Below are 9,401 nucleotides of genomic sequence, written 5' to 3' on the forward strand. Positions count from 1 at the left end.
ACTGAGCCATCGTGGGTCTCCCCTACAGGGTCCTGCTCTCTGGGGCTCTGGTCGGCTGTCCACTCCCCGAGACCTGAAGGGTAGACAGAAGCAACATTTGAACCGGCTCACTCCTGTGGAGATGCTCTGGTCCTCCAGCAGAGCCCCGGTGTGTCGCTGCAGCAGCAGGTGTGGATTGAGAGGTGACGTTACACAACACAAACACTCAAACCCATACACAACTCACCAGCGGGGTGGCGTTGGAGTGAAGACGCGTCTAAAGAGAATGATCCAAGAGTAGGTTACAGTTAGATATGGTTTTCAAATTGTACTGAAAACCAGTAGCAAGTGTAGCGGCTGCCAGGGGACAAAAGTCACGCTGCTCTGCAGTAGTGGTTCTGATACAGGCTTTGTCAGAGGATGGTGTGCCCAGCGGACCCACACCTGGTTTGTGTTTTTCGTTCCTTCGTCCTGTTGGTGCTGAGGTCTGACTGATGCGGGACAATCCCTGGAGCTGTACCAGTCAGTCGGTCGGCCATGGACGTTGCCCCAGTCTCAAAAGTACAAAGGACACAAATCGAAACTAAAGAAATGCGAGATGAACACAAACAACAATTCTTTAAAGCACTTCTGGAGAAGAGGGTGTGTCTTCTTTGTCAGAAGTCTGATTCTCCTCACAATTTAAATAAAGAAATGAAAGCACAGCATCTGAAATCTGTCCAATCACAGTTCCTGAGGACGATAAGTTATGAAAAGTGTCCATCTGTAACATTTTGGGTCAATGACGTTGGCTTGCACAGAAATTACCTTTTCAGTCCTTCATGGTCCGAGGACCCTTGTCCCTTGGCCTGAAACTCAATTTAAAACTTAATTTGGGCATTATAAATGTTGTTTGCAACAAGAAGAACAAGAAGATCCACAATCATACCCTGTTCATAAAACAAAAAAATAACACACTCACACACATTGTAGAAGTGTAAGACATTGAAAACAAATGCATGTAATGACCCATAAGGTAATATTAAGGTAAGGTAATACTTCAATTTTTGTTTAATGTTTAAAACAGACGTTATTTTGTATAGTTGTACATTTACAACATTTCCAGTTAATAGAAGCTCATCAAAGCTAAAACTCATAGGAGGCTCCAAGAAAAAGCCACAATAGAATAAATAAAGTAAAAGAAAAGCCTAAATACAAATTCATAACACCTCGACACCCTGATCTGCGTGACCCCCCCCTCAAGCAGCCCCGTCACAGTGGCAGGCCTGGGTGCCAAAGACAGCAGAGTTGGGCTTAATTCATATTTTAATCATTTGGATGCACGCGTTGTTTCTTTAAACGGTTTATCATCTATGTTTACAAATAAAAAGATAGATTATATCTGTATCCCCCCGCGCCTTTTTCCACTGCATATTTTTAGGTTTAATATCCTACTGGGAAATGCCCAAAACAACATGCCCTCTAATCCAGTGGTTCCCAAGCAAGTCCTGTAGCCCCCCAACCCTGCCGTTTTTTGTTTTAACTCCTAATTATATAATTGAGCCTTCTATTGCATTGTTAGCTCAATTAAGGATTCAATTAAGTAATGAAGAGCTCTAATCTGTGCCCTCTACCTCACTGATGCGGGACAAAAGGACGGATGGTGAATCCGTCACATGTCAGCACCCGTCAAGCCCATTACACATGTCCGGGTTCACGAAACCAGAAGGCGAGAAGCAGGGAGTCGTCACTTCTGCCGTCCGTGTTTACGATATGACCCGTCGTGTCGGGGAAAATTGGGGCTGCTGTCGCACCCCGCAGTGTGCAGAAAGTAAACAGAAGCAGCCATATTTGGGATACGGTGATTTCCCAAAGCAAGAGCTGTGACACAAGAGGATGCAGCATATTACAAGATGAAGAAGCACCTGATCTGATGTCTTAAGTGCGTGAAAGGGTGATGTGATCATGTATATGTTGTTATATGTGTGTGTGTCATTGGTAAGTCGTAGGCATATATGTACACCGATCAGCCATAACATTATGACCTGACAGGTGAAGTGAATGACACTGATAATCTCGTTATCATGGCACCTGTCAGTGGGTGGATATATTAGGCAGCAAGTGAACATTTTGTCCTCAAAGTTGATGTGTTAGAAGCAGGAAAAATGGGCAGCGTAAGGATCTGAGTGACTCTGACAAGGGCCACATTGTGATGGCTAGACGACTGGGTCAGAGCATCTCCAAAACTGCAGCTCTTGTGGGGTGTTCCTGGTCTGCAGTGGTCAGTACCTATCAAAAGAGTCCAAGGAAGGAAAACCTGTGAACCGGCGACAGGGTCATGGGCGGCCAAGGCTCACTTGATGCACGTGGGGAGCGAAGGCTGGCCCGTGTGGTCCGATCCAACAGACGAGCTACTGTAGCTCAAATGGCTGAAAAAGTGAATGCTGGTTCTGATAGAAAGGTGTCAGAACACACAGTGCGTCGCAGTTTGTTGCGTATGGGGCTGCGTAGCCGCAGACCAGTCAGGGTGCCCATGCTGACCCCTGTCCACTCCCGAAAGCGCCTACAATGGGCACGTGAGCATCAGAACTGGACCACGGAGCAATGGAAGAAGGTGGCCTGGTCTGATGAATCACGAGTTCAAGATGTTGACTTGGCCTCCAAATTCCCCAGATCTCAATCCAATCGAGCATCTGTGGGATGTGCTGGACAAACAAGTCCGATCCATGGAGGCCCCACCTCGCAACTTACAGGACTTAAAGGATCTGCTGCTAACGTCCTGGTGCCAGATACCACAGCACACCTTCACTGACAGCTACTGGTGACGAACTATCGGAAGTTAGTCAGTCAATTCAAAATGGCGGCGTGGAAGTGGTCTACAAAGATAATCGGGCCATGTAAATCACTGACAAGACCCAATAATAGTGTGGAGATTTGCATAAATAGTGTTGTATTGCGCTAATGTAATAAAAACAGCAGATTCAATGTATTTACGTAAGCGGGGTGAGGTCTGGGAATGTGGAGGCATTCCTTTACACAAAGAGTAGCAGGGGTCTGGAATAAACCTCTGGGTTCCTATGAGGGACATGACAGGCTTTCTCTCAGCGATCAAGATCAAAAATGACACGGATAAATAAACCTCTCCCTCTACTTTAATCAGTTCCGCTTCTGGTCACCCCTCTTCTTTACAGCGCCATCCTCCCAGAAAAATAGAAAAGAAAGTTACGTAACAGTCCTGTGAAATGACTGTGCCTTGCTCTGCGATCTGTGCTCTGATTTCAGGAGACAGCTTTCCTCCAGCTGCAGGGGGTTGTTAAGGTGCATAGTATTTTACGTTTACATATAAAAACAATTCAATTTTTAATACTTATGATTAAAAACTTTTAAAATCAATTCTTAAAATCACTTAAAATTTTTTAAATCTTTGTGATTTAACGAAAAACAAAATAATTAACTTCAAATAAACATGTGCACAAAACAACAAAACAAACGTGATTAAAGCAAAACTGCTCACCAACATAAAGGTCAAATACATTGAAATAACTGAAAATGCATTGGACAAAATAAAGAAACAATTAAAAAGGTAAAAATAAAAAACAAACAAAAAAGGTCCAATGCATTTAAAATTAAATCCAAAACGGACAATGTATTTGACAAAAAAAATATAACAAAACTAAACCAAAAAACCCCTAAACAATTAATGATTTAAAAACAACTAAATCTTTAAAAACAGTTAAGATTCATTTTAAAAGTCATTTTAAAAACAATCATCCATAAAATGGTTAAAAGATGTTGGACTCGGGCTCCAGCAGGGGGAACTAACCGTCCCCGGAGGTGGGTCCCATCATGGGATCCTGAGCTCCCCCAGATCTTGTATCTGCCAGTTCTTATAGGCTTCCTCCTTGCCCCTCTGATGGACCTCCAGATTGACGTAGTCCCTCACGAGCACCATGCTCCTCCGCGCGATGACAATCGGGTCCAGCTCCTGCTTATTGAACAAACAGATGTTCCGTCCCTCCCACAGGGCCTGCTTCACTGCGCAGACGACACGCCACCAGCACCTCAGGGTGGAAGATGTTAGTCCCCTGGCAGGACCGTACAGGATCTGCTGGGCGGTCGCCCGCGCAGGAACGGCAAACCTGTGGAGGAACGGAGAAAACAGGAGCCAGACCCTGTAGGCGGAGGGGCACTCTCTAAAGATGTGAGCCTCCGTCTCCTTCCCCAGGCAACCCTTATAGGGGCAGGTGTCATAAGGAGCTATGCCCCTTCTGTGCATGAACACTCGGGTGGGGAGACACCGACTCACAGCCATCCAGGAGACATCTTTCTGCGTATTCGTGAGGCAAACGTGCGTAGCGTTAGCCCAGATAAACCGGCAGGTTTTGGGAGGGAAATCTTCTATCCGGCTGGTCTCCTGGGTAGATCTCATCTGGCTACAGATGGTCTTGTAATCCCAGGAGGCCAGCACGACTTTATGGAGGCCTACTTCGAGCGCAAAGGCTCGGAGCGCCCTGTAGAACGGCGGGGGATCCCACGAGTGCGGCCTGGTGTTGTCCATGGCGCAGAGGCCGAATGGTCTCAGGCTGCTGGCAAAATAAAAGCGGTTCATGAAACTCACTTTCTTGCCAGCAGCCTGGATGTTCTTGACCACATAGGCCAGCCCCTGCGCCTTTATCAGCCGCACAACGTCTGGGACCCCCCTGCCTCCATCCAGGGTACCCTTCACCATCTGCACTCTTTTCAGCCTCTCCATTTTGCTCCCCCAGACAAACCGAAATATAATTCGGGTCACTAGTTTTGCGATGACCTTGTCTGGGGGGAAGATCATTCCTACGTAGAGGAGTATCGGGAAGAGGATGGCCTTTACGACAAGCACCTTACCAGCCATCGTCAAGGTCCTTGTGCTCCAGCCATGGATCTTCCTTTGGACCTTCGCTATGGCCTCCTCCCAGCTCCGGGTGCCCGTGTTGGTCCCGTCGATCGTGATCCCCAGAACCTTGATAAACGGCTTCACAGGGAACACGGTCGGCGGGCCCCGGCCGACAGGCCATGCCCTGGAGAGGTAGACCTCGCTCTTGGCCTTGTTGACAGCGGCCCCCGTCGCCCTGCAGAAGCCGTCCAGCAGTTCCTCGACCCTGGCCACGGACGGAGCGTCCGTGCAAACCACGGCCACGTCGTCCATGTAGGCCAGGGCCTTCAGTTGCTCTCCGCCGGAACCCGGGAGATGGAAACCTGTCACCCGGACGTCCCGGCGGATCGCCTGCATGAACGGCTCCAAGCAGAGGACGTACAGCAGGGCCGACAGGGGACAACCCTGCCGGACCCCCGACCTGACAGGAAATGGTTCGGTCAGGTGACGGTTCACAAGGACCCTGCTGCTTAGACCGCTGTAGATGATCTTAACCCACTTCCTCAGGCCAAGAGCGAGATCCATCCCCTCCATGACGAGCTGCAGGTATTCGTGGCCCACTCTGTCGAAGGCCTTCTCCTGGTCCAAGCTGATTAGGACCAGGGGAAGCCCTCTCGTTCGTGCTTCTTCTTGTGAAGAAGGGAGAGGATACTCTTCTTCATAGAAGGGGCCAATCTGCCCTCTCTGTACATCGACCCCAAGACCTGGGCCAGATCTTCTTTAAGCACCTCCCAAAAGATCTTATAGAACTCAGCAGGGATCCCGTCGGGACCTGGTGTCCTTCCAGAGTTAAGACTCTTTATCACCTGGGAGAGTTCAGTGGTGGTGATCTCTGGATCCTCCTCCTCCTCCTCGTCCCCCTCATTGCGGGACTCCAACAGGGACAGAAAGTGATGGATCAGATTTTGATCCACCACCTTCTGATCGTACAACTCCCTGCAGAAATCCCGCACCACTGTCTCAACAGCCTCTCTGCCCTCCACCTCTTGCCCCGAGGAGTCGATCATGGAGGACATTGCAGGCCGCCTCTCCTTCGTTTTCTTGAAGAAGAAGCGGCTGCATTTCTCATCGTCCTCCATGATGCGGACCCTGAAAAGGACCTTGATCTTAAGGTGCAGGGAAAACACTCAACCAGGCCAGGGTCCGGAAGCCCAGTCAGTTGGCACACTGGCAAGAACACGCATCGCAGACATGCGATCGCCGTCCCGGGGGAGCCCTGCAGGGTGATACGGCGGCTCACGTGTTAGGTGTCTGCATTGTGCCTGCGTGTATTGTTCGTGCTGTGGGAAGTAATTCAGACCTAGTTCTGGAGGCAATGCATGCAAATCCAGTGCAATCCCTCATTGAGCACGACCATCTTTGGTTATGCTGATGAGGTGGCTAGACCTCCCTTTTCTCTCTCTCTCTCTCTCTCTCTCTCTCTCTCTCTCTGCCTCTTTCTGTCCCCCCCCTTTAATTCACCTCTCCGTCTTTCCCTCCCTCTCCCTCCCTCCTTCCTTCTCGCTTCCTCCCTCCCTCCCCCCTGCCTCTCTCGCTCCCTCTCTCCCTCTGCCTTTTCACGTCATCGCTAGCGACGGTGCCTGCAGCTGTCACAGTCCCCAGCGGCTTGCCTGACGAGTCTTTTCACTTCCAGCGGCATCAGCCTGCCTCCCCTCTCAGCCTCTCCCACCCTGCCCTTCAGACCCCGCTGCACAGTGAGTCATGAACAAGACAAAGTCCAGTCTCTTATCGACAGTGTGTTATTGTGTTATTGCTTCACCTCAGCATGAACTTGTTGCCCTTTCATTTGCAAATCAAACAAAACCAATAATAATCACTTTTTCACATTTATAGTTTTTCTCTTCTTTCAAACAAAAGGGCCGGAATAAACGTGCCGAGCCGAGATGAATGGGGTGGTGCCCTGCTCCTCTGGGGGTTTCTGTAATTGAATCGTGATTGTTCAGCACGATTGAATTAAGTTCAGCCGTAATGCAGTGCTTATGAAGTTATCTTCTTTGCACACTGTCATTCATCAGTGCTATTGGACTCTTTCCCACCATCACAGAGCGCTGGATTCCCGGTGGAATATAGATATGTATTGCTAGTGTCAAGAATCTGTCCGAGAACTCGCACACCGGGGGTTTGCAGGGAGCAAACAAGTGTCCACGTTTGGAAAAGAGTTCAGAAAAAAGAAAGAAAGAGAATTAAAACAAACCAACTGGGTTTAGGTTTCCATCCTTTTTTGTTCCAAGTCACAGGACACCCCAGCTAGCAGCACAGAGGAAGCCGTGCGGTACAGCGAGGAACATTCCAGGAGCACAGGGGGGCCAATCAGATCAGGGCAGCGATCCGGGCACCGGAGGGCCATCCGAGAGCTTGGCATGGAACCAGAGAGCGCGGGGAAGGCTGTGTGGCACGATCGCCTACTGGGTCCCACTCGTCTCCTAAGGCACAGTGTGTTATTTATTTATTTTTCAAGGGAGAGCAGATCAAAATAAAGAAAACCAGTCCAATAAGGCAGCGATCTGAGGAGAGTGGGAGGAGCCAACATCATGAGAAGGTCTTTGTGGAAAGAGAGCAGTGGCACAAGTCTATCATTTGGCTGTGGCTGCTGTGTAGTGGCACGAGTAAACTGCTTCAGATAGGGCCTGTCCCTCTATACAGATGGGTGACAATGAGTGGAGGAACATAACGAATGCAGATGCCTCAAAACAGGTGTACTGCACTACAGGTGTATTAACATCCCATCATGCTCTGTGGCATGTATACTTCAAACAGAAGAATTTACAAGTTGCCACAGAGACACAGGAAAGTACAGGTGAGAGGCAGCCATCTGTTGTTTGACTAGTTTCAGACCAGTCTTAGCATTGCCCATTTTGTTTTGACGTTAGCATTTTTACTTTTTAATTGTTTCTTTATTTTGTTCAATGCATTTTCAGTTATTTTCAATGTATTTGACCCTTTTGTTGGTGTGCAGTTTTTGCTTTTATCACGTTTGCTTTGTTGATTTGAGCACGTTTATTTTAAAGTTAATTGTTTTAGTTCTTGTTAAAATCACAAAGATTTTAAATTTTTTTAAGTGATTTTAAGGATTGATATTTTAATGTTTTTAATCACAAGTATTAAAAATTGAATTGTTTTTATTGATGAAAAGAAAATACTAAATTCAATAAAATAGTTAGCATTGTCTGTAGTTTGCCTAAATTGAAGTCAATTCAGTTCAGCTGCTGGAATTCTGTTGCAGGAGGAGCCAGGTGTGGCCAGTTAGGTGTGAATTGGGGGCAGGTAGACAAAAGCTACTTAAAGCAGCTGTTGAGACAGAGCTGTGCTGTTTCTCGGTCACAAAAGTTAAGCAGTTGACTAGGCAACAGGAACCAAGGGACTTAAGAAAAAAAAAAAAAAAGTAACATTTAGAAGCATGTGGCCACTACAGTGTCAGGTTTGCAGAATGGTTGCCTTCCTGGATGAACTCATCCAAGAAGATTTCATTTGTGAACATTGTCGGCATGTTGAAATCCTAGAGATCAAGGTTCGTGATCTAGAGGCTCGGCTTATTGATTTGTGCTGTATTAGTGATATGGAAGAATTGGTCAATCAGCCCATGAGAGAGATGGTGTGCAGCCAAAACCCAGGAGAGTTGAGACCTTAGAGCAGGACAGTGTAGAGAACTGCTGGGTTACAGTAGGTCGTAACCGCAGAAAAGGGCATGCACAACCCCTAGAGACGCCCCAAGAGCTTGAATTGCCCAACAGCTTCCAACTGCTGGACACCGAGTTGGACAGTGACAGCTCAGAGGGTGATGGGGGGGCAGTTGAGCACCAGAGCACCATAGTGCCCACCCCCCCCAGAAGAGGGAGGTAGTTATAGTAGGAGACTCAATTCTTAGAGGTGTAGATCACACAGTGTGTTCTAGTGACAAGGAGACCCGCATGGTATCTTGCCTGCCTGGTGCTCAGGTTGCAGATCTCCCTAAACTAGTAGACGGGCTACTGGCCAAAGCCGGGGGGAATCCACTGGTCATGAGACAGAGGTTCTGCAAGACAACTTTAAAGAGTTAGGAACGAAACTAAACCGTAGAACCTCCACGGTAGTTTTCTCTGAAATACTTCCGGTACCACGTGCCAGGCCAGGGAGACAGGCAGAGATTAGAAAGTTTAACATGTGGTTGAAATCTTGGTGTAGGGAAGAGGGGTTTAGGATTATGGAGCATTGGTCTTTCTTCTGGCATAGATGGGACCTGTACAAACCGGACGGTCTACATCTAAACAGAAGGGGGGTTAATGCATTGGGAGAGTGTATGGGCAGAGAAATTGAGAATGGACCAGGGGGGCAGGGAGCTCTGACAATGGGAGATGTTCATCTAAGGAAAGAAAAAGGGAACCCGCTAGTAGGAAAGTCCTGAAATGTTTGTACCTCAATGCCAGGAGTATAAGGAACAAGATGTTAGACTTGGAAGCCACAGTGCTGGTGTGTGACTATGATGTTGTAGGAGTGACAGAAACATGGCTTACAGAAAATGATGGGGATCAATACAAGTTGAAAGGATACACACAGT

The sequence above is a fragment of the Amia ocellicauda genome, chromosome 7, assembly GCF_036373705.1.
Source record: "Amia ocellicauda isolate fAmiCal2 chromosome 7, fAmiCal2.hap1, whole genome shotgun sequence".
Classification (NCBI taxonomy): domain Eukaryota; kingdom Metazoa; phylum Chordata; class Actinopteri; order Amiiformes; family Amiidae; genus Amia; species Amia ocellicauda.